A 25,810-nucleotide genomic window follows, 5' to 3' on the forward strand; every position below is an offset into this window, starting at 1 on the left:
CAAGCCATTTGTGAAACATCCTAAGAGTGGGGTGTTCCATGTCACTGGTTCGGGCTTGACTGTAAAAATTATCTCTAGACATTTCTCTCCAAAACTGGTGTCTCTCAAAATTGGGTAAATCGGAGTCAATGTTCAGGATGCATCTTGAAGAGAAACCAAGATGGTCGCTCAGCTCTCTCCAAGATAACATAATTTCCTGTTTAAACATCCGTGAAACAATTGCCCCCTCATAGTATTGTAAAGTGCAAAGAAATTCGAGGGTGAGAAGACGAGAACCCAGCTCAGTTATATTCAAAAAATTTGTCCAACCCATCATCTGAAAAATTAAGTCAAATTCAGTGTCCATACCTGTTTCTCGTAGTAGGATTGGATCGATAGTAGGGGTGTGAATAAAATCTTTGTTCTTCAACTGCTGATACACTTCCTTCTCTCTTCGGGTCTTCAGTCCAAGGTCTCCTATCTTGAGAAGGACCTTAACTTGCTGACCTAATGAAGATGATGGAGCTTGTGTGGGTGTCGGATCGACGCTCATCTCTGATGGCTGTGAGGAGTGTCGGGTTGAACTCCTTGTACCAATGTTCTTAAGAGCCTTCCCTGCATTCTTCACCTTCTTAAACATCCTGCAAACAAAAGTTGGCAAAAACACAACTGGTGGAAAATGTGAGATAAAATGTTAGTGATCAGCCGTCCAGAGTGTCAGTAGTCCAAGGGTTAATTGTTCAAGACAAGTTTCTATTTTGGTAGAGCCTCCCCCTAAACAACTTTTACTTCCGCTTGGACAGCGGGATCACTACTTGCTAGGTGACAATCACTCTCTCATAAGAACTCCAACCTTCCCTTCCACTATCCTCTCTCTCTCTACCCTATTCTCTTCACTACAAAAGCTCCTTCTCGGGAAACTGAGATTTGTGTGGTTTTCTGAAGTGTTTGTGTGAAGAGAAGGGGAGCTGGAGGTGGCCTTTTATAGGCTGAGCAGGGGACAGGGCGGGCGCCCAAGGTAGGTGGGCGGGCGCCCACTTGTGATGCCTATCCTGGGTGTGCCTCCTCCACTTGCTTCCTTGCTTTGATCTCACGCAGAATAATTTTGTGTTGGTGGTGGTTGGACGGTGGAAAGATGTCAAGTGAGTGGAAACATATTGGTGGATGAAATTATGTGATGGGATGTATGTGAGGTGAAGTGTATGACATGTGGGACCCAAAGAGTGTGGGTCATGCTTCTAGAAGATTAATATGATTAAATATAATGCAGGAAAATCTATGAGAATCGAAACTTAATGTTAATGGAAGATATTTTTGTGCCTCCACAATAATTAATAAATATGGGTTGTTACACACCAAAAATATTATTTATATGGGGCTTTTTTATTTATAGTTATGCTATGAATGATGCAAGAATTTAATTATGAGAAAAATAATAATGCGGATAAATACCGATTTACCTCCCGGTGAGGGTTTGGGATTTTTAGGTCCCCCAAGCTGGACTTCCAAATCTTTTAATCTTCTGAGTTACCTTCCTCCGGAGATGGTGTCTCCAGTGATTCTTCGTGAACTTCCTTCACTGTAAAGTCTCTCTCTGGTCCGGGTTTGAATGTGAAGTGTTCTTCTTGACCGTTTATGTTGAACTTGATTTCTCCTTTTCCGACATCAATGTGGGCATTGGCAGTGCTCAGAAATGGCCTTCCAAGGATGATGGATACTTTTGAGTCAGGACTCATGTCCAGTACTACGAAGTCTACTGGCACAAGGAAATCTCTGATCTTGACTGGAATGTTCTCGGCGATGCCCAACGGGTGTCGAACCGATTCATCCGCTAGTTGTAGACACATTGATGTTGGTTCTAAGGTTGCATGCTCAAGCTTTTTGTAGACTGATGCTGGCATCACACTGACACTTGCTCCGAGATCACAAAGTGCATTGTTGAAGTGTTGGTTTCCGATCGAGCAGTCAATAGTGGGGCATCCTGGATCTTCCTTCTTCTTTGGTGGTTTGTTGAGGATGGTCGCACTACATTCTTCTGTCAGCTTGATAACCTCAGTGGTGGGCAGTGGTCTCTTCTTGTTAAGAATATCTCTGATGTACTTTGCATATGTAGGTACCTGTATGGCATCGAGCAGAGGTATGTTGACATATAATTTTTGAATGACCTCTACAAACTTACCAAACTGCTCATCCGACTGTAGTCCTCTGTTTCTTCTAGGAAATGGCAAATAGTTGGTGTCGTAAAAATCTTTCCTCATTTCTCTAGTTCTTGGTGGTTGTAGCAGATCTTCTGCTTCAACTGGGCTTTCTTCTTCTATCACTGCTGGTTGCACTGGTGCTGATGTTCTTTGTTTCTCTTTTGGGTATGGTGGATCTCTGGTAGCTTTGCCTCCTCTAGTAGTTATATTCTTTACCTGCTCAATGTTAGTAGCAACAGGCAGTGCAGCAGCTAACCTTATTAATTTAAGCTCTACCCTTTTATTAAGAGTGTTTTGCTCATCAAAGGCAGTTAGTAGAAAATCCATTTTATTGTATATATCTTTTAGAGATGATTCATTTGTATCTAGCCTTTGTTTAACTTCATCATTAATTTTGGTTTGTTGAACAATTATCTCTTTTAATGAAAGTTGCTTGAAAATATTACCTGAATTCATACCTTTGCTATTGGGTTGACTCGAAGTTGGTTGATATTTGTATGCTGTCTCAATGGCCCTTTGATCTTCTTTGAACTTGGCCCTCTGGTCAATCCAATGGAGCAAATTTTCTATCTTAGTTGATAATGCATTTACTTCTTCTGGTATTCCTTCAGTTTGATGACATTGTTGAACTTTATCTTGGAACCAGCTTTGATTTTCTGCTATCTTATCCAAAAGTATCTCTGCTTTTCCAGTTGTAAGCTCCAGGAATGATCCTTTTGCAGATGCATCTAGGCACTCACGAGTCTTCTAGGTTAATCCATGGTAGAAGGTCTGCATAAGTAACCACGTGGCCATTCCATGGTGAGGACAATCTGATATGTATCCTTGAAAACGCTCCCATGCTTCTGAAATGGCTTCTGTCTTCTGCTGTTGGAAACTGACAATATTTCCTCTTAAGGCAGTTGTTTTGCCTATAGGGAAAAACTTCGATAGAAAGGCATCTGACAAGTTCGTCCAGTTGTTGATGTTATCTTGATGAGTGTAGAACCACTTCATCGCTTTTCCTTCTAGTGAGAATGGAAAAAGGCGAAGCAGTATGACGTCTTTGTCAACTCTGTTGATGTGGATTCTGCTCCCAATCTCTAAGAAATTCTGCAAGTGTTCACTAGCATCTTCATGTGCCTTTCCACTGAATTGTGTAGCTTGTACCAAATTGATGAGGCTTGACTTGAGCTCAAACTTGGGTATTCCTTCTTCTACTGCAAATCTTGGACTGGTTGGAATGTTGTCAAGACTTGGAGCAGAGAATTCTTGCAAGGTCTTTTGTGCCATAGCTTCAGCAATTGGTAGCTAGCTTCTTCTTCTCTTGATTGCTTTGGTTCTGATGATGAAGAGTTGAATGTACCCAAAGTCAATCCTGTTATACCCTGTATAAAAATATAAACAAAAAACAACAGGGTGAACCTGCCAAAGCAGCGGTGCCTTGTTATGATTTCTCACTTAGTAGCTGTTTTATGCAATTATTTCTCTATAGTCTAGTCTAAAATTTTATATGAATAACCTTGATTGATTTTCTGGCTTTCCTTAATATTACCCTTTTGTTCCCTTTTATGACTTATTCCTGAGACTCGTATAATTCATATAATTCCTATAAATTCCTATAAAATCCTATAATTCCCCGGCAACGGCGCCAGAAATGCTTGTTGACACTAGCTAACACCACTTAGATACTAGGTTGTCATCCCTAGCATGGCGCCAGAGTGTACAAAGGTATTTATAAATGTAAAGGCTCTCTAGAAAATAATCTATTCTATCCGCAAGCGCACAGATAAAACACCTCATTGTAGCATTTCACCAGGATAAGTATTCCAGGTATCGTTATTTATAATTTTGCTCTAGGGATCTCAAGAAGATGGAATTAAATCAAAGGGACAAAATCTATCAAGGCATAGACTAGAGATAAACTTGCAAGAACATGATTACTAATAAGAAACTCGCCACACAGTCACATACTTTAGCAGGGGATAAACCATAAAGATAATGATAATAAAGTATAAGTTCATGGGTAGATAGCACAGCGATTAGAAAATAGACTACTCCTCATATATGTAGGTGATGTCGGATTAGCTAGAGAATGGATTCTAAGTTATCTACTAACTACTAAGTCATAATCTACTCTAGTTATCTACAAGATCATATATAGCATAAAAGACTCTTCATTCATGTATAAGGAACATTGATAAAGTAAATCAGAACATCGCATGACTTACTCCACAATACCGGTTCTGCCTGTCCTATCAACGGAGGGTGGACTATGTAAGAATCAACGAAGCTGTCACTATCGCGAACTACCACACGACTCGGCCAATAGGATACATTTGTAGATAAATAACATCTAAGCACCACGCTCACATGTGATCTATCACCTAACTCCCTCGCGTCAAGACCTAAGCGCTTTGCAAACTTATACATAAACTCATTATCAATTAGAACTATATCAAATATAGAACTAGAGCAAACTAAGAACATAATAATTAGAGACATAATGCAATTAGAACAATAGAATTAGAGAAAGATATGAATAATACCAATCTTTATTACCGAAGATCCGAATCCAGAGCGTAGTGCTCTACTTCTCTAATTGCTATCTAATCAACCTCTAAACTTGAAGGATTAGGAAGTAGCTAATTCTAATTCTCTGTGGGAGAGAGATCTAAACCCTAACTTTGATGGCTACCTCTGAATAATGATTTCTCCTCTCTCCTCCAGGGGCCAGGGGGTCTGGTTTTATAGTCCCCTCAAGTGAACGTGAGCCATTGGATCAAACCGACATAGATTTTATGGTTTAGATTGATCCTTTAGGTCGGTGGAGCGTTGTCCCGAAGCAGAGTCCTGTTTGGCCTCCAACCCTGGGTGGGCGCCCAAGGGGGGTGGGCGGGCGCCCTGCCCCCGAGCCCGAATCGCCTCCCGTTCGTTCCCGTGGCTTCTGGATCCTTCTAGATGGAGGAAAATTGCGCGGCACTTAATTATCTCGTTGTAAACATGACATGTGGGCCTTCTCTCCATATTCTCTGATAAACCCCTGCAGAAATAGATAAACACCAAAACTCGTGGAATTCTATCAGATAAAACCCTAATTCTAGATGTTTGTTTCATTTTGATCCTTTTTCATGTTTATTTGATTATTAATTTTAGTACTTAAGGACCGTCAACAACCACAATGACTGGGAAGGCTTTGCGGAGTACCGTAGGAAGCAGTGGGTGAAGGCCATTAGGGAGAGAGATCATAAGCAGGATCAGATGAGTCAGTTGGCTAGGGAGAGGGAGACAGTGCAGGAGCGTTTGGTGCAGATCACTCGTGAGAGGGATACTGCGCGAGAACAGGCGCCAGGCTTGGGAGATGCACTGGATCCAGTCGCTTGAGAGGGAGAACTATCTATAGGATCAGATTGAGGCTGGTCTTGTGGAGATTCACCGTCTCAACAACCTACTACACCCTATTCCTCGCCCTGCACCAGTGTATCCAGAGGTGGGACCTCAGGTGATCGTGGCCGATGATGATGGTATGGAGGTAGATGGACCAGCTGCGGCTGCACCACCTTTGCACGAGGACGTGGAGGATGAGGAGCTTGAGCCGGTTAGTGACGAGGATGGAGAGGCGATCTTCGACGCTGACTCGGACGACGAGCCTGGAGTGTAGTGAGTGCTGGATAGTTGCTTTGTGAGGATCTTTTGTAGTATGACTGTCGGCGGTTATGCTTTTATAATCATGTTGTAATCCGGAACCTTGATCTATGACTTATGTCCTGTACTAGGATGGTGTAATAACTTTATGGACCCAATGTTGTTTAATCTTATCATGTTCGACCGGTTATGACGATGTTTTCCGTTATTGTGCATATTGCGGATATCTGTGTCATGTGTTGGATTGGTGATGTTGTTTTGTGGAATTGAATTATTGTGCCATTTTCTGTAAAGTTATTCTCTCGAATACTTTCAGGCATGAATATAAGTTCTTCTATGGCCAATCTTGTCATCATCAATGCTCACTGACTGTGTATTTACAGATGTCTCGTGGCACTCGAGGTGCGGAACAGCGTGCGAACATGAACCCGCCCCCTCCTCCACCACCAAATCTAGCTAAGCTGATGCAAATGATGGTGGAAAATCACAGGATGCTCACTGAAACCATCAACCGGATGGATAACTAGGGTGGTCGGAATGCACCGGATGGGCCAGCACCTAACCAGTACAGCAGCTTCAAGGATTTCATGGATACGAAGCCCCCATCTTTCAGAGAGGCTGAAGAACACCTTCAGGCTGAGGAGTGGCTGAACATGATGGAACAAAAGTTCCGCTTGCTTCGGCTGACCGATGGTTTGAAGGCCGAGTATGCAGCCCACCAACTGCAGGGTCCGGCAGGCATATGGTGGAATCAGTATCGGGAGGCTCTTCCGGACAACACCGTGCTTGACTAGAATCTCTTTCGTGAAGCTTTCAAGGGGCATATCATACCTCCTGGTGTTATGGAGATGAAGCATACTGAGTTTATACAGTTGACTCAGGGCAACAAAACTCTGAAGGAGTGCTTGCATGCTTTCAATCACCTATCGAGGTATGCTCCTGAGTTTGTGAGTACGGAGTTGAAGAAGATTTCTAGCTTCAAGCGGGGCCTTGGCCCCAAGTTGCTGAAGACTATGGGCCGCTCTAAGTGTGCAACTTTCAATGAGTTTGTCAGTGATGCTCTCACCCAAGAGAACTATAACACTGTGTACACAGCGACCAAGACTCGCAAGAGAGCTTTTGAGGCCGGAGCAGGGGCATCTCAGTCCAAGGCTCTAGTGGCAGCTAGGCCCCAGTATCGCGCTCCAACTCCTAACCAGCGATATCGCCCTCCAGTGAAGAAGAATCAGGCGAAGACGGGATTCCACAAGGGTTATTCTATTGCTCTTCCTAGGGGCAACATTGGTCCTAGCTATGCCAAGACTCCACCTGCCAACCATCCGTGCTGGAATTGCAATCAGACCGAGCACTGGCAAAGCAACTGTCCTTACCCGCCAAAGAAGGGCAACCAAGGGAACGTCCGCTAGGGGCGTGTTCACTATGCGACTCTGGAAGCAATCCTTGCTAGTGAGGTAGTTACGGCTGGTAAGTTTTTGGTTAATCAATGTGATGCACTTGTGCTTTTTGATTCAGGAGCATCGCATTCTTTTGTGAGTTTAGACTTTGTGTGTAAGCATAATCTCCAGGCAATTACACTTGATAAGGGCAGTTATTGCATTAGTGCTGCTGGAAATGATATTTCTACCAATCAAGTGGTTTTGGGGGCAACTTTGGAAATAGGGGACCGTCAGTTTCTTGCTGATCTGGTTGTTCTACCCGGTGTGGGTATAGATGTAATTCTGGGTATGAAGTGGATGAGTGGCAACGGAGTTCTTATCGACACCACCACTCGTGTAGTGATGTTGAGAGACCCGAATACCAAAGTGGCATTCTTAGTGCAACTTCCTTGGGATATTCATATCCGTAGCACAATGAATGCAGTTACATCTAGGGCCATCAAGGATATTCCAGTGGTGTGTGAGTTTCCAGATGTATTCCCTGATGATTTGCCCGGGCTTCCTCCAGATCGAGATGTGGAGATCAAAATTGAATTGCTTCCAAGTACTGCTCCTATCTCTAGAAGACCTTATAGAGTGCCACCAAATGAGCTAGCTGAGCTTAAGACCTAACTGAATAGTTGTTAAAGAAGGGTCTTATTCATCCTAGTTCTTCTCTTTGGGGTTGTCCAGCTATCTTTGTGAAGAAGAAGGACCGGTCCTTGCGCATGTGTGTGGACTACCGTCCTCTGAATGCGGTGACCATTAAGAATAAATATCCTCTTCCTCGCATTGTTATCCTGTTTGACCAGTTGTCTAAAGCCAAGGTATTCTCCAAGATTGATTTGCGATCTGTGTACCATCAGATCAAGATCCGTCCTGAAGATGTGCCTAAAAGAGCCTTCTCGACGAGGTATGGGTTGTATGAGTATCTCGTCATGTCCTTCGTCTTACAAATGCACCTGCTCACTTCATGTATCTCATGAATTCAGTGTTCATACCCGAATTGGACAAGTTTGTGGTGGTCTTCATTGATGATATCTTGGTATATTCTCGCCATGAAGAAGAGCACGCGGAGCATCTGCCTGTGGTGTTGTCACATTTGTGTGAACATCAGCTTTATGCCAAGTTCAACAAATGCGAGTTTTGGCTAAAGAAAGTGCCTTTCTTGGGCCATGTTTTATCTAAAGAATGTATATCGGTGGATCCGGCTAAGGTGCAAGAAGTGCTGGATTGGAAGGTTCCAACTTCGGTGCACGAGGTTCGGAGTTTTCTAAGTCTGGCTGGGTATTATCGTCGATTCATTCCGGAATTCTCAAAAATATCCAAGCCTATGACTCGCTTACTTCAGAAGGATGAGAAGTTTGTGTGGACACCTGAGTGCGAAGAGGCATTCCACAAGTTGAGGACATTTCTAGCATCAGCTCCTGTCCTAGCTCAACCCGATATCGAAAAGCCCTTTGATGTCTTTTGTGACGCGGCGGGTATCGGTCTGGGCTGTGTGTTGATGCAAGAAGGTCGTGTTATCGCTTACGCCTCGCGCCAACTTCGAAAGCATGAGGTCAATTACCCTACTCATGACATAGAATTGGCCGCAGTTGTTCACGCTTTAAAAATCTGGAGGCACTATTTGCTAGGCAATCTGTGTAATATCTACACTGATCATAAGAGTCTCAAGTACATCTTCACTCAACCTGAATTAAACATGCGGCAGCGAAGCTGGCTTGAGTTGATTAAAGATTATAATCTCCAAGTGCACTACCATCCGGGCAAGCCAAACGGGGTTGCGGATGCCTTGAGTCGGAAAGCGCACTGTCATTCCGTTCAGATAGAAGATCCATTATTGTCACATCTTATGCACCCACTTGTGCTCACCCAGATTTCTCTGGAGAGTTCTCTTCGCAATCGAGTCATCAAATTGCAGCAAACAGATGTAGGTATCTACCATATAAAGAGGAAAATGAAAGAAGAAGAAACCAAGCATTTCCGGGTCGATGAGAACGGAATCCTATGGTTCAAAGATCGACTTGTGGTCCCAAAAGACCGTGAGCTGTGAAATCAGATCTTATCTGAAGCTCATTTATCCAAGTTGTCTATCCATCCTAGAAGTAGCAAGATGTATCAGGATCAGAAACCTCTGTTTTGGTGGACGAAAATGAAGAAGGAGATTGCTGCTTTTGTCGCTCGTTGTGACAACTGTTGTCGTGTGAAGGCCGTTCACATGAAAGCAGGCTTACTTCAACCCTTATCAATTCCTGGTTGGAAATGGGAAGAAGTTAGTATGGATTTTATCTCTGGGCTCCCAACTTCTGTTAAGGGATATGACTCTGTCTGGGTGATTGTAGACCGTTTGACCAAGGTTGCTCGCTTCATCCCAGTTCGAACTGATTATCGTCCACATCAGTATGCAGAGTTGTATTTTGAGCACATTGTCTGTTAGTATGGTGTGCCTCAAACTATCATTTCAGATCGTGGACCACAGTTCACTGCCTGTTTTTGGGAGTGTCTTCATGAGCAGATTGGTACTCACTTGGTTCGTAGTTCAGCATATCACCCCCAAACGGCCGGCCAAACTGAACGTGTTAACCAAATCCTAGAAGACATGTTGAGGGCATGTGCTCTCTCATCAAAGGGGTCTTGGGTAAAGTGGTTGCCGTTAGCTGAGTTCTCTTATAACAATAGTTATCAAGAGAGCATCAAGATGGCTCCATTTGAAGCCCTATATGGTCGAAAATGTCGAACCCCGTTGAATTGGGTGGAACCCGGGGAACGAAGGTATTATGGCATCGATTTCGTGAACGAAGCGGAGCAGCAAGTCCATACCATCCAGCAACATCTGGAAGCTGCTCAAGCTTGTCAGAAAAGTTATGCTGATAAAAGGAGGAAGCCGATTGAGTTTGCAGTCGGTGACCATGTGTATATCAAGGTGTCTTCGATGAAAGGTGTACAAATGTTTGGAGTCAAGCGAAAGCTTGCACCTCGTTATGTGGGACCTTATCGAATTCTTGAGAAGAAAGGGAATGTAGCATACAAAGTTCAACTACCAGTTGATCTTCGAGCTATTTTTCCTGTCTTTCACGTATCACAATTGAAGAAATGCCTTCGTGTTCCCGAGGAACGAGTGGAAGTTCGGGATATCAAGTTGAAATCTGACTTGGTGTATGAAGAGAAACCTGTAGCGGTTGTTGACCGCAAGGAAAGGGTAACCCAAAATCGGGTGGTTAAGTTCTACAAGGTGTTGTGGAGTAACCACGGGGAGGAAGATGCCACTTGGGAAACGGTGGACTATTTAAAAGAAGTTTATAAAACCTTCTTCGAAAATCAGTAAGCTTCCAAATCTCGGGACTAGATTTTTATAAGGGGGGAGGGCTGTAACACCCCAGTGTTATGGTTGCATCAATCACATGCATAACATGAGCATCATCATCTACTCAAGCATATCATGATCATCATCTACCTCGAGTCATGTCACTTTATGCTAAAGTGTGCTTTAACTTGCTTAATTATCCTTCCTATGCTTATGTGTGTTTGTGCTATGCTCATGTTTGTGTGCTATGCCTTGGTAATTAGTTTATCTATGCTTAACTCAACCTTGGGAAAAATGTTCATGTTGATCACTTCTCCAAAATAATCACTTAAGTCATACTTCCATGAATAGGCCCTAGAAACCTCTTTTGCTTGGGCTTTTAAAAAGTGTTTCATAAAATGTTTACATGTCAAAACTCTCTACAGCAAAGTTGTAGCAAATTTTATAAGGAACAAAAGTTGTTTTATGGCCATCTCATGAAAATGATCACATCTAGTTCAAAAGTGACCCACAAGGAAGATTTTGGGCTGTTTCCAACACTTAGAAAATTTTTCCAAGTCGTGGAACGCAATAGTTTGCTCGATCGATTTTGGAAGTCTCATATCTTGCAATCTAGGCCGATTTGGCTCTTGCTCTAGTTGACAATGTTGTAGAACTCGGCTAGTACTCCAAATTTGTCAACTACACCATCTCCTAACTCGCCATGGTTTGGAAGATAATCATTGTTGAAGTGGCTCTGTCAGTCGTGCAACGCGTTGTCTGAATCGGAATCGAGCTCGCCGACGTGGCCGACCGGCGACAGAACATCGGTGACATTTGGCACCCGTACGTCGTTCCTAGCCCCGCTCGTCAGCTCTCAGCGCGCGCATGACATCCACGGCGACGCCCCGAACGGAGTGGACACGTCCATTCTCTCCTCTCTCTCGCTCTCTCGCCAGAAACGCGGCCGCAGCGAGCTCACCATCGCGAGCTCACTCCGGCGAGCTAAAACGCGCTCCTCGCTGCGTCGCTGCCCAACAAAACTCGTCCACAGCTCCGCCGTAACCTGCTCTCCATCCTCTACCCACAAACTCGCCGTGAAACCCTCCGGTGAGCCGACATTTCCCACTTCCCCCAAATCGGGTCGCCGTGACCTTCTTCTCCAGCGAACTCAATGCTGACCTCCTCGGAGCGTCTCGTCTCCTCTAGTTAGGTCCTAGAGGTAGCTTAGGTCCTTAGCGAATATTTGCGCCACTTGGTGGACGCTCTACCGCACTCACCGTCGCCGGACACGACGCGCAGCGCCACTGTGCTTCCGCCGGAGTTCGGCTCTCTCGAGGCTAGCTCATTCCACACCGTTTCAAGCCAAGTCGCCTACCTAGGAAGCTTCGCCGTAGTCCGCTGGTGCTGTAGAAAACCCTAGGTCGCGCTCTACCGGCCTGAGAGCTCCAGCGTAACGCCGAGCACCTCCGCCGAGCTGCCATGGTCGACGGCAAGCCCCTTCCGGTGGCTCCGCCGTGGGGAAAAGGCGGTCAATCGGTTTGCAAGGGTCTGGGGATCACGTTGGTGCCCGTGGTTTGGCCGGAGACCTCGCCGTCGTGGAGAAATCGCCGGTGAAAGTCGTCTCGGTCATGAGGAAGACGAACCTGACAGGCGGGACCCACTGTCACTGACACATCGTTTCCCTCCTTTTTCTTTTATTCAAATCCAGATTTTTAGCATTCTTGCAAAATCATATCTCCAGTTTCTTTGATCCAAAAATTGTGAAACAAATTTTGTCATGTTCCTTGAGATGACTAGTTTTTATTAAAAATATAAAATATACCAGGTCTTCGGAGAAAAATAATTGTTATGATTTAATCTTGGTTATTTAAGTATAAATTCATATCTGTTGATATACTGCTACTTTTACTATGAAATGTTTATGGTAGTCTCTGAGTGATATTAGAATGCTATGATAAATATTTCATGATTTTTGGAGTACTGTATCTGTGACATGTAATTTATGTTTGTGATATGGCTTGTTTTCATATTTAAATCATAATAAATGATTGGTGCTTATGCTGGTGCTCTACTCTGGTGTCAAACGGGTTTATGGTAACAGTAACATGTAAATAATCTGAAATCTGTTGTTTGACACTATCTAAGCCATGTTTCTTAATTTTTGAAATAAGTACCTTGATACATGTTAAATTCTTATCTTCATTTTGGTATGTGAATTTGTTCTGAAAATTTTATGGTAATGTCAAGATGCTATGCTAGTGCTTGTGTAATTTTTGTAGATTTTTCTGAGCACTTTTGCTGGTATCTTGTAATTATGTCCTTCAATGGAATTAAATTAAGAAATGCCTTGGTATTAAATATTTTGGGGTTAACATATGTTGTTTTGGTAATCTTATGGTATGCTTATGCTTGTAAGTTTTTTTGTTGGCACTATTTATGTTTTGGCTATGTCATTAAATAATTAAGTAAGGGGTTAAAAGCTGTTCTGGACAGCAAGAGAGCAATCCAACCATTGCTTAATGATAACTTGGTTTTCTGGGAGACTTGTCTAAATCAAAGTTGTTGTAAACTTTATGAACTAGCTGTGGTTTAAATTTGGGATCATTTGGTCCAGTAGTTTAAAAGTTATGACTTTTCCAAGTTGGGTTCCAGAAATAGGTGTTCTCTGTTTTTCTGGGACAGAACCTGGAACTTTGTTTACGTAACTTGTTTAACTTATGAATCTTGCTGTGGTGTTTAAAGATGAAATGTAGACAATTTTATAAACTTTCCAGAATGTCCTCACTCTTGTTTGTTGGATCTGTATAGCAATAGTTATGATCTGTTTACTGAGCTGTTCTGTAATGTAATGCTTGCTGTTTGTAGTTTAACTTGGTAATCTTGCTAAATAATTAATCATCTTGTGTGATCTTGTTATGAAAGTTACTCCGTAAATGAGTGTCCAGTGAAGTTCTAATTATGTTGCTCCGGGGCTTGCCTTTCACGAACGATGTAGGCTCATGATTCGGGCACTCAATCTCCTCTTCGGGCTCCTCGTGTCCGTCTTGGGGAGACTTAAGATGCTCCGGGGCTTGCCTTTCACGAACGATGTAGGCTCATGATTCGGGCACTCAATCTCCTCTTCGGGCTCCTCGTGTCCGTCTTGCTGGACCTCTACCTCCGGGTTGATCTCTTGGCCCTCGCGGTTCACCTGGAGCTCGAACGAAGCTGTCGCGTCCGGTGCACCTATTGCATGCATGATAAGTAAGAATGGGTGCATACTAGATGGGGATGAATGCTCGACAACATAATTAAGACTTCACTGGACACTCATTTACTGAGTAAACTTCCAAGATAAACTCACAAAGGATAACCAACTAACTTAGCAAGACCTAGCAAGACAAACTATAAACAGCAATCATTCCATCACCGAACAGCTCAGGAAACAAGTCATAGCTGGAGCTATACAGATCCAACAAACATGAATGAGGACATTCTGGAAAGCTTATGAAATTGTCTACATTTCATATTTAAACATCACAGCAATATTCATAAGTTAAACAAATCAATTAAACAAAGTTCCAGGTTCTGTCCTAGAAAAACAGAAAGCACCTCTTTCTGGAACCTAACTTGGAAAAGCCATAACTTCAAATCTACTGGACCAAATGATCCCAAATTTAAACCACAGCTAGTTCATAAAGTTTAAAACAACTTTGATTTATACATGTCTCCAAGAAAACCAAGTTATCATTAAACAATGGTTGGGTTGCTCTCTTGCTGTCCAGAATAGCTTTTACCCGTTTAATTAATTATTTAATGACATAGCTAAAACATAAATAGTGCCAACCAAAAGGCTTACAAGCATAAGCATAATACAAGATTACGAGAACAACACATGTTAACCACTACACAAATAACAACAATGCATTTATTAATTTAATTCTATTAAAGGACATAATTAAAAGATACTAGCAAAAGTGCTCTGAAAAATCTACAAAAATTACTCAAGCACTAGTATAGCATCTTGACATCACCATAAAATTTTCAGAACAAATGCACATACCAAAATCAAGATAAGCATTTAACATGTATCAAGGTGCTTATTTCATAAATTAAGAAACATGGCTTAGATAGTGTCAAACAACAGATTTCAGATTATTTACATGTTACATTACCATAAACTAGTTTGACACCAGAGTAGAGCACCAGAATAAGCACCAATCATTTATTATGATTTAAATATGAAAACAAGCCATATCACAAACATAAATTACATATCACGGATACAGGACTCCAAAAATCATGAAATATTTACCATAGCATTCTAATATCATTCAGAGACTACCATTAAAATTTCATAGTAAAAGGAGGAGTGTATCAACAGATATGAGTTTATACCTAAATAATCAAGATTAAATCATAACAATTATTTTTCCCAGAAAACATGGTACATTTTATATTCTTAATAAAAACTAGCCATCTCAAGGAACATCACAAAATTTATTTCACAATTTTTGGATCAAAGAAACTGGAGATATGATTTTTGCAAGAAAGCCAAAAATCTGGATTTGAATAAAAGAGAAGAGAGGACCGTTGAGTCAGTGACAGCGGGTCCCGCGCGTCAGCGACCCAGAGACAGGGGACATCTTCGCCGGCGAATGCTCGCCGACGGGGAGCTTATCCGGCGGATCCAAGGGCACCAACATGCTCCTGGAGTGATTCCGCACCGATGGAGGTCGGTGACACTAAGGTTACAGCGACGGAAAGGGGTCGCCGTCGGCCATGGCGGCACGGCGGAGCTACCCCGGCTTACGCCGGCCATCTCCGACCGGTAGAGCGTTCGGGAAGAACGGCCTAAGCACCAGTGCGACAGCACGGAGCTTTCTAGGTAGAAACGCCTAGCCCTAATGGCTCCGGTGAATCTGCTCACGTGCGAGGTACTCGTCGGCGGTGAGCACGGCGGCGCGGCGACCGTGTTCCCGCACGACGGCGGCATCAAGGCCGGAATGGCGTGGCATGAACCACCACTGAGACCTAAGCAAACCCTAATGCGACACAGAGGGAAGAAAGGAGGCATGAACGGAGCAGCGGCGAGGTTCGTCGGAGTTCGGGGTCGCGACGGTCGTGAACCCGACGACAGCGATTCGCTCACCTCAGGGAGATTTCGTCCAACCAAAGGGTGGAGAAGATGGAGGAGCTCGAAGCAGACTCGGAGACGCTCGGAGGCGAGGCGAGATGTAGAGGCGAGGGCGCGAGGAGCTTGCGAAGCTCTCGGCGACAATGGCGATGGCGCTTCCGCCTGACGGAGTCGCGAGAGAGAGGAAGGAAGAGAGTGGACGGGCGTTGGGTGAGTGCAGGTGTCGTGGCATCTATGACGATGCCATCGACCTGACGAGCGGGGCCAATGCCGGCGTACGGGCGCCAAATGGCAGCCAGGTGTCGCGCTGGGCGACCACGACGGCGAGCTCGGCTCTGAATCAGACAATGCGATCACCGACTGATAGAGTTACTTCGACGATGATTATCTTCCAAACCAAGGCGAGTTAGGAGATGGTGTAGTTGACAAAGTTGAAGTACTAGCTGAGTTCTACAACATTGTCAAGTAGATTAAGAGCCAGATCGGCCTGGATTGCGAGATATGAGGATTCCAAAATCGATCGAGCAAACTGTTGCGTTCCCAGACTTAGAAAATTTTCTAAGTGTTGGAAACAGCCCCAAATCTACATTTTGGGTCACTTTTGAGCTAGATGTGGACATTTTCATGAGATGGCTATAAAACAACTTTTGTTCCTTATAAAATTTTCTACAACTTTACTGTAGAAAGTCTTGACATGCAAACATTTGGTGAAACACTTTTTAAAGGCCTAAGCAAAAGAGGTTTCTAGGGCCTATACATGTAACTATGACTTGAGCACTTAATTTGGAGAAGTGATCAACATGAACAATGTTCCTAAGGTTGAGTTAAGCATAGTTAAACTAATTGCCAAGACATAGCATACAAACAAAGGCATGGTGCACACCAACACAAGCATAGGAAGCATAATCAAACAAGTTAAAGCCCACTTTAGCATAAAATGACATGGCTCAAGGTAGATGATGATCATGATATGCTTGAGTAGACGATGATGTTCATGTTATGCATGTGATTGATGCAACCATAACACTGCGGTGTTACAGCCCTCCCCCCTTATAAAAATCTCGTCCCGAGATTTGGAAGCTTACTGATTTTCAAAGAAGAAGGTTTTATAAACTTCTTTTAAATAGTCTCTGTTTCCCAAGTGGCATCTTCCTCCCCGTGGTTACTCCACAACACCTTGTAGAACTTAACCACCTGATTTCGGGTTACCCTTTCCTTGCGGTCAACAACCGCTACAGGTTTCTCTTCATACACCAAGTTAGATTTCAACTTGATATCCCGAACTTCCACTCGTTCCTCGGGAACACGAAGGCATTTCTTCAATTGTGATACGTGAAAGACAGGAAAAATAGCTCGAAGCTCAGCTGGTAGTTGAACTTTGTATGCTACGTTCCCTTTCTTCTCAAGAATCCGATAAGGTCCCAAATAACGAGGTGCAAGCTTTCGCTTGACTCCGAACCTTTGTACACCTTTCATCAGAGACACCTTGATATACACATGGTCACCGACTGCGAACTCAATCGGCTTCCTTCTCTTATCCGCATAACTTTTCTGACGAGCTTGAGCAGCTTCCAGATGTTGTTGGATAGTACGGACTTGCTGCTCTGCTTCGTTCACGAAATCGATGCCATAATACCTTCGTTCTCCGGATTCCACCCAATTCAACGGGGTTCGACATTTTTGACCATACAGAGCTTCAAACGGAGCCATCTTGATGCTCTCTTGATAACTATTGTTATAAGAGAACTCAACTAACGGTAACCACTTTACCCAAGAACCCTTTGAAGAAAGAGCACATGCCCTCAACATGTCTTCTATGATTTGGTTAACACGTTCAGTTTGGCCGGCCGTTTGGGGATGATATGCCGAACTACAAACCAAGTGCGTACCAATTTGCTCATGCAGACACTCCTAGAAACGGGCAGTGAACTATGGCCCACGTTCTGAAATGATAGTTCGAGGCACACCATACTGACGGATAATGTGCTCGAAATACAACTTTGCATACTGATGTGGTCGATAATCAGTTCGAACTGGAATGAAACGAGCAACCTTGGTCAAGCGATCTACAATCACCACCCAGATAGAGTCGTAACCCTTAACAGAAGTTGGGAATCCAGAGATAAAATCCATGCTGACTTCTTCCCATTTCCAACCAGGAATGGACAATGGTTGAAGTAAGCCTGCTTTCATGTTAATAGCCTTCACACGAGAATAGTTGTCACAACGAGCGACAAAAGCAGCAATCTCCTTCTTCATCTTTGTCCACCAAGACAGAGGTTGCAGATCCTGATACATCTTGCTACTTCTAGGATGGATAGACAACTTGGATGAATGAGCTTCAGATAAGATCTGATTTCGCAGTTCACGGTCTTTTGGAACCACAAGTCGATCTTTGAACCATAGGATTCCGTTCTCATCGACCCGGAAATACTTGGTTTCTTCTTCTTTCATTTTCCTCTTTATATGGTAGATACCTACATCGGTTTGCTTCAATTCGATAACTCGACTGCGAAGCTCTCGGCGACAATGGCGATGGTGCTTCCGCCTGACGGAGTCGCGAGAGAGAGGAAGGAAGAGAGTGGACGGGCGCTGGGTGAGTGCGGGGTGTCGTGGCGTCCATGACGACGCTGTCGACCTGACGAGTTGTCACACCCCAAAATTCCTACTTTGGGATGTGACTTCGAAAACACTAAAAACAAACCCAAAGATTTTATTAGTTATAAAATTTTCTAACTTTAGTTATGTTGTGAACATTTTAGATAGTGGAAAAATGTGGGTTTCTAAAATTTTTGCAATTCAACTTAGTGATTTGTTGCATTCATGCCATTGCATTATGTTTATGTGTGGAAAATGAATTTCAATTTTCCAAATGCACTTAGGGTTTGATCTCAACCACTTCTTTCTAAATATCTTGTCCAATCTCTAAGATTAATCATATCATTTCTTTGCTCCCTCATGGTCCTATCAAAAATTTGGACAAGTCAATCTTCACACTCTCCTGCCTTTCCTTTTTATGTCAACCAAACTTATATAAAAATTGGGTTAAGCCCTAGCTAACCCACTATCTCCTTTTATCATGAATAGCAGCCACACAACATTTGCTCCTTCTCCCACTCTTTGGCTGAGCCCTCCCTCTTCTTCCTGTGAAAACATGTGCCACCTCATCTCTGATCATGCACCACAACTCCTTTCCACTTTGGCTATTGATTTGTGAATGTTAAAGATGAGTGGCAGCCACCATATATTCTCTCCCTAGGCTGCACTCTCCTCTATTTATTCTCCTGCAAAAGCATATGCACATATTCCTTCCTCTCTTAATTACTAGACACACCTCTCTTATATGTGCTATTTTACTTCAACAATTTCTCTCTTCCACTTTATTCGCATACATGCAGCAGCTAGAAATATCTTCCCAACCTTTTTCCTACTCTATTAATTTTCCTTGAAAATGCCTCTATTCTATACTCTTTTATGTGTGGTCCTTTATCATCTTTAATTATATGCATGCACAAGACAATAGTTATATTTCTTCCTTCTTTTCCTCATGCAAAATCAGATGGCGTCTCCCCTCTACCTCATATAAAAAAAAGACAGCATCCAATGCTTACTCTCTTAACTCCCTGGCCTAATTTCCCTTGCATGTCTCTTTCCATCTCTCTTTGCTTCTCTATTTGCAGCAACCATTTTTATTCATTCGATTTTGCTCTCTCTTCAATTACATGCATAACAATATCTCCTCTCCCATCTCCCACCTAAGAAAATAGCACTCTATATGTGGCACCTCCTCTCTTTCTTCTCATGCAAAAACAGCCTCCAATGCCCACTGGTTCCTCCTTAATGCCCTCCTTAATTCAAATGAGTAAAGTGCAGGCATAATTCTTTGTCTCACATTTTTGCATGCATACATGTACCTATCTTTTCTCCTACCTTTCTCCATCATGCATGCAAGCAGATGGACAGAACCACACTGTCGGCATCTTCTCTTATGCCACCCCTTTTCTCTTCCTCCATGCAAGAGTTATGCCTACAACAATTTTCTTCTCCCAATTCCTTGCCCCATCTCATTTGCATGCCTTCATTCTATCTTTAATCCTTTCCTAATAACAGCCATATGTGCTCCTCCCTTCCCTCATGCACAAGCAGAAGGACATGCATCTCCTCCCCTGCTGCCCACGCCTTTCCTTCTCATGCAAAAAAATATATGCTCATCTTCTTTACTCCTCTTAATTCCCTGGACAAACTCTCTTTAGAGTGTTTTATTTACTCCATCAATGAATCTCTTTTCTTCAAATGGTAAACATGCAGCAACAATATTTCATCAAGGTGTTGCCCCTCTGCTCTCCTAATGCCGACCTCCCCCTTTTCTCCATGCAAAATGGCAGCACTTAATCCCTTGACTCACCTCTCTTGTGTGCACATTTACTCCATCTTTTAAATGGCATACATGCACACAACAAACAGCCATTCCTCCTCTCATTTTGTCACGCATAAAACCAGCAGCCCACACCTTTTATCCTCTCTTAACTTCATTGTTTCACTCACCCATTTTAATTCTCATCAAGTGCATGCACCTATGCAGCAAACCCACAGCTATATATACCTCCTCTCTCCCTCATGCCACCACCAGAGAGGAAGCACCCTCATCTCCTCCCCTCCCTCCATCAGATGGACGCCCTCCTCCTCTCCTTTTCCCATGGCAGCAGTTCCAACTCCCTCTCCTTCCCCTCCATCCAAACCGAAGGAAAAACGTGTCTGCAGTTCCGTTTTGCCACTGCATGTCTCTTTTCGTTGCCGGATTCCTGGAATTCTTCGCATGGTGTTGCGGTAAGGATCATGGACTTATCTATTTTTTTACTGAGAAACACATGTTCATCATGTCCCCTCTCTGTTGTGATGTTTTAAGGAAAATCATGGTGATGTAGTGTGCCATGGAGATCACTCCGGTGTGTGTGTCGCCATCTCTCTGAACCTGCAGTGGAATCCTATCAACCACCATTACCGCTGCTTCTGTACATGACATGGTGATGATGCCCAACCCTTTTTTCTCTTTGTTCTTGCTGCTCAAACCCCTCTCATCCATCGCTTTGATCTTTCATGTGGCGCAGATCATCTCTAAAGTGAAATTGGCGCCATCTCATTGATCACCAACCGTTTGTTGTCCATCATTGGTGTTAGACGCCATTGAGGTCTTGTCCAGCAACCATGAACCTCGATGTGAGCCCCTCTCCCCTGTCCCCATCTAGTATACATGTTATTTTCCATAAATTGTGAGCCACAGTCCAAGTTTGATCGAATTCCGACAAAATTTCCCCCCAATTGTGTTGTTGTCCGTTTTGGACAGCGGTGCTGTTGGCGATCAGCGTTCATGATCTCCATGGATCCAATAAGCTCTATGATGAATCTTTTGACTATAACATCACTTATATATTTACACACACCTCTGCAAAATTTCATAGCAAAAGACTTCAAGATATATCATCGTCTTTTTAGTGCTTGCTGTCCCTGCGGTTTCAGCAGCATTCGCCTCTGTTTGGTAGTGTTGTTTCCCATAATACATTAGTCAAATCATCAAACCCTTCATACAGCATGTGTCTCTTATTTTTGCACATGCCTCTGCAAAGTTTCATGTCTATAGGATCAAATATGCAAGAGAAATGATCCTATCTTTTGCTCACTGTCCCTGCAGCCCCACAGCAAGAGTTCCTACTAATTGGCATGTGTATTCCCATTGTTCAGTCACTCCAGTGACCATGTCCTTCAACCAAAATGTGTCTCATATCCTTGCACACGTCTCTGAAAAGTTTTGTGGCCATAGGATCAAAGATGAACCACATATCTTTCTTTTAGTCCTCGCTGTCCCTGCTGCCCTGCAGCCACGCTGCAGCCGATTGGCGAGTGCGTTCCCAAAAATCCACTACTCTGTTTGTCAAATCCTTTAACCCACCTATGAATCATGAACTTGAACATGCCTCTGCAAGTTGGTTTTTCCATGGGTGCCATGATGGGCGTGAAATAGAGGCCACAGTACTGCTACCGCTGCTATCCAGCAGACAGCAGTGGAACTCATTTTGCAGTCACATTTTCCAGTCATCCAATGCTTAAAATAACTTCCACTTATGCCATAACATACTACAATCTATCCATGAAAGCTTCACAAAATGTGTTGCTCATTTTGGTGATACAGACACCATGCCTTTCGTGATCAAAACCTTTGCTGCCCACCAACATATACGTCTTGTGTACACTATTCACGATAACCATGTGCCCTGCTGATCCAATATGTGTCTCCATACACTAGTTAACCGTGACGTGTCCTCATATATCCTCTACATATATCCGGCAGCACTAACTCATATATTAAAGGAGTGGTTAGAACACAATATATATAATGAACATCCTTGTTAGCCTTATAATCTTTGTGTTTCGCTCTCCCCAAATTCCAACCGTCTCAACCACTACCACTATCACTTAGTCATCACTTTCTATAACTGTGAGTCATCTCGTAGTCAAAACCTAACCAAAGCTCCTTTTCCCCAAAATTCATGTGGTTATCAAAGCCTCAACCTCTATGTAAGTTTCCTTCTATCAGGATTGCATAATCGTTCCATGATATCTAGCCCTTAAACTCCCTATGCTTACTCTATTCTTCATAATGTTTGGTCCATCTTGTATACGATCCTTTGATCATTTACCCTCCATCTATAAATCTACATTCTTCCCTAATATTTCAAGTTTTCCCACCCACATCATGTTTACTCTAATCCTATCATTTATCAAACATTCTAGTCTCTATGTGGCATATCTTTTAATCATCGCTTTTCTGTTAGTTGTTTTTGTGCTCAACGATCGTAGTTGCAAGTTCTACGTGTTTAAAACGTTTATCCTATTTTGTAATTCTTGGTGTACTATTTTTAGGTTCTTGTGATGCTTGTACCAGTTGATTGCTAACGTTAGAAGAGGGGCTCTACAAGGATGATCAAGAAGTTGGATAGCAAGAATTTGGAAGGCAAGTGTAACATGAGTTCCCTTGTTACCTAACAACTATTTAATCACCTCTTCATGTACATGTGTCTAATATGATAAACCCCTAAGGACTTTACCTAGAACCTTTGTTATCTTGAATCCTTTGTTACCTTGGGTTATGCATATGGGTAGTTTTGCTTAGTCTGCAATCACCAAACTATATAATGTTAATCTTGACTAATGGATTATGTAATCAATGATAAAATGATGCTTTTTAGCAACATGGATAGAAGGGGGCTAGAGCATTGGGCCTTTTTGGGTGCTCTAGTCTGCCCTCCGTAAGGACTGAATCTTAAAGCGGCCACCTAGGATTTATCGTACAGCCATGAGAGCTACATGGCTCTAGCTTTAGCTCAGTAAACTGAACTTCTCTAACTTGTTAGTGGTTACCGAAAGGCGCAAGAGGGGGGTGCCTCGTGGTGTTTAGTTGTTTTCCTACCTTGGTGTGTACAGTGCCGCAACCACATGTGCCTCTTGGAGGAGGACACCTATGCACACTTGCCATTGAAACTTCGCGGCTACTAACTTGTTAGGGGGACTTTCGAAAGGCTTCATAGTGAACCCTGCCAACTTACCTTGGAAGTGGGTCAAGAGGTTGATCACCTCGGGCATATGGGTAACACGACTCATGGTGAAAGTGTACAAGCTTTGCAGAGTGTTTTAAAACTAATATATCAGCCGTGCTCACGGACACGAGCGGCCTGGATCCTTTTTGAGATAGATGGTTCAATGGATGGTTTGGGTTGATGATTAATCTTGATGATAATTATTATACTTCTCACCTTGGGAGCTTAAGCATAACCTAGCAACATAGGTCTAATAATTAAATATGACCAACTAAAAATGCTTATCGCAGTCAAACCAAGTCAAGCCTTTTGAGCCTTGCATCCCCTCATGTTATACTTGTTGAGTATGGTGCGCTCACACTTGCTTTACATTCAACAATCAAAAACCCCGGATGGGTACCAGATGGTGATACAAAGGCGGAGTTCCCTGAGATGTTCCAGGAGTACTAGGCGAGTGTACCCCCAGTCAACCGTCCCTGAGGAAAATGGAGACCCAAAGTGAAGATTAGGATTAGTTTCCGCTATGCTTTGTAATAGATGTAAGCCTTGTTGTAACTATGTTTCGATATATAATAAAGCATTGTTCTTGATATTCTCCATATTTGTCGCCATATGTGTCATGTGGACATCCTGGGCACACATATAGTTAGCGCTTGGTCTTCTTTGGAAAACCGGGTGCGACATGAGCGGGGCCAACGCCGGCGTACGGGCGCCAAATGGCAGCCAGGTGTCGCGCTGGGCGACCACGTCGGCGAGCTCGGCTATGAATGAGACAATGCGATCACCGACTGACAGAGTTACTTCGACGATGATTATCTTCCAAACCAAGGCAAGTTAGGAGATGGTGTAGTTGACAAAGTTGAAGTACTAGCTGAGTTCTACAACATTGTCAACTAGAGCAAGAGCCAAATTGGCCTGGATTGCGAGATATGAGGATTCCAAAATCGATCGAGCAAACTGTTGCCTTCCCAGACCTAAGCACTTTTGAGCTAGATGTGAACATTTTCATGAGATGGCCATAAAACAACTTTAGTTCCTTATAAAATTTGCTACAACTTTGCTGTAGAAAGTCTTGACATGCAAACACTTTATGAAACACTTTTTGAAGGCCTAAGCAAAAGAGGTTTCTAGGGCCTGTACATGTAACTATTACTTAAGCACTTAATTTGGAGAAGTGATCAACATGAACATTGTTCCTAAGGTTGAGTTAAGCATAGTTAAACTAATTACCAAGACATAGCACAAAAACAAAGGCATGGTGCACACCAACACAAGCATAGGAAGCATAATCAAACAAGTTAAAGCCCACTTTAGCATAAAATGACATGGCTCAAGGTAGATGATGATCATGATATGCTTGAGTAGATGATGATGTTCATGTTATGCATGTGATTGATGCAACCATAACACTGGGGTGTTACACTGTACCATCACTCTTCAAGTAAGGTAACATCTTAAGGTACTTGACTATCGCTTTTATAAGCTTCTCCTAGGTTTTGGCGTTCACATGAATAAAAGAGACAAACATGTATGATTTGTAACTCCAAATTAACCAACCCAATTAATTCAACATGTTTAGTCCTTTAATCTTTGTTCTTAGTACTATCTTCGTGATCCCACACTCCTAATCATATAAGCTAAAATGTTGCACATTCAATATTTGGAAGATATAAACAAAACATAAATATAGATAGATTATCTTTCCATTAGGTCGAGCGATCTGATCTAACAAATGTTTTAAATGCTACACTCATGATCTTATTATCCATCAACTTTGTCTTATTCTCTATGCTTAAGGTTAGAGAAGAACAAATACACTTTTGGTTTTGTTGGTGTTTTTCACCAACAGAGCCCATGCACTTGATCTCTGCCTTGTCTCTATGAGCAGGTACACTTCGAGCATAATATGAAGGAGTTTTACAACTCCCAGACTCCACCAAGTGAAGAACCTAGATCTACAAGCACAAACACACTGGAGATACTAGACACTCAGGCAATCACTGCCCTGAGATGCTTGAGGACGTAAATTACATCATCAACAACAACTACTACTACAACCATCCTTAACAAAATCAAGGTTGGAATCAACAGAGGCCTAACTACTCAGCTTGCAGATCGGACACTAAGTTTCCCAAAGGAAATATTGAAGAACCTTTGCGTCTGAGTTGGTACCTTGTACACTCCAGTAGGCTTCATGGTGATAGAGACTGGTACTGATGAGAGGGCACCCATCATCCTAGGGAGGCCATTCCTGAACACCTCGAGAGCTGTTATCTATGCTAGTGCTGCCAAGATCAGTTTCTACATCAAGGGGAATAAGGAGACTTCCCTTCAAGAACAAGACTACACAAATTTTAGAGCAATCCCGACATGAACCAAGGAAGAGGACCAACAGGAGGAACAGGAACAAGCAAATGTGGAACGAGTCAGTTAAGATGGTCACTGCAGCTCAAGGAAGTTAAGATCGTCGACTTAAGTCATCGTTCCTGACCAAAAAAAGGATGACCCAGGTTATTGATATGGGAGAAGACGAGTACGATCCACCCATCATCCTTGGGAGACCATTCCTCGGCACCGTTAAAGCAATCATCTACATT

General features: G+C 43.0%; 1 long non-coding RNA gene across 1 annotated transcript; it reads left to right on the top strand.

The window, feature by feature from the left end:
• Positions 20,399–22,668, top strand: LOC110433307. The gene is made up of 3 exons (XR_002450673.1): positions 20,399–20,645; positions 20,730–20,838; positions 22,540–22,668. It is a non-coding gene; the product is annotated as an uncharacterized LOC110433307 (long non-coding RNA).

The sequence above is a fragment of the Sorghum bicolor genome, chromosome 3 (assembly GCF_000003195.3).
Source record: "Sorghum bicolor cultivar BTx623 chromosome 3, Sorghum_bicolor_NCBIv3, whole genome shotgun sequence".
In the NCBI taxonomy this organism is placed as follows: Eukaryota; Viridiplantae; Streptophyta; class Magnoliopsida; order Poales; family Poaceae; genus Sorghum; species Sorghum bicolor.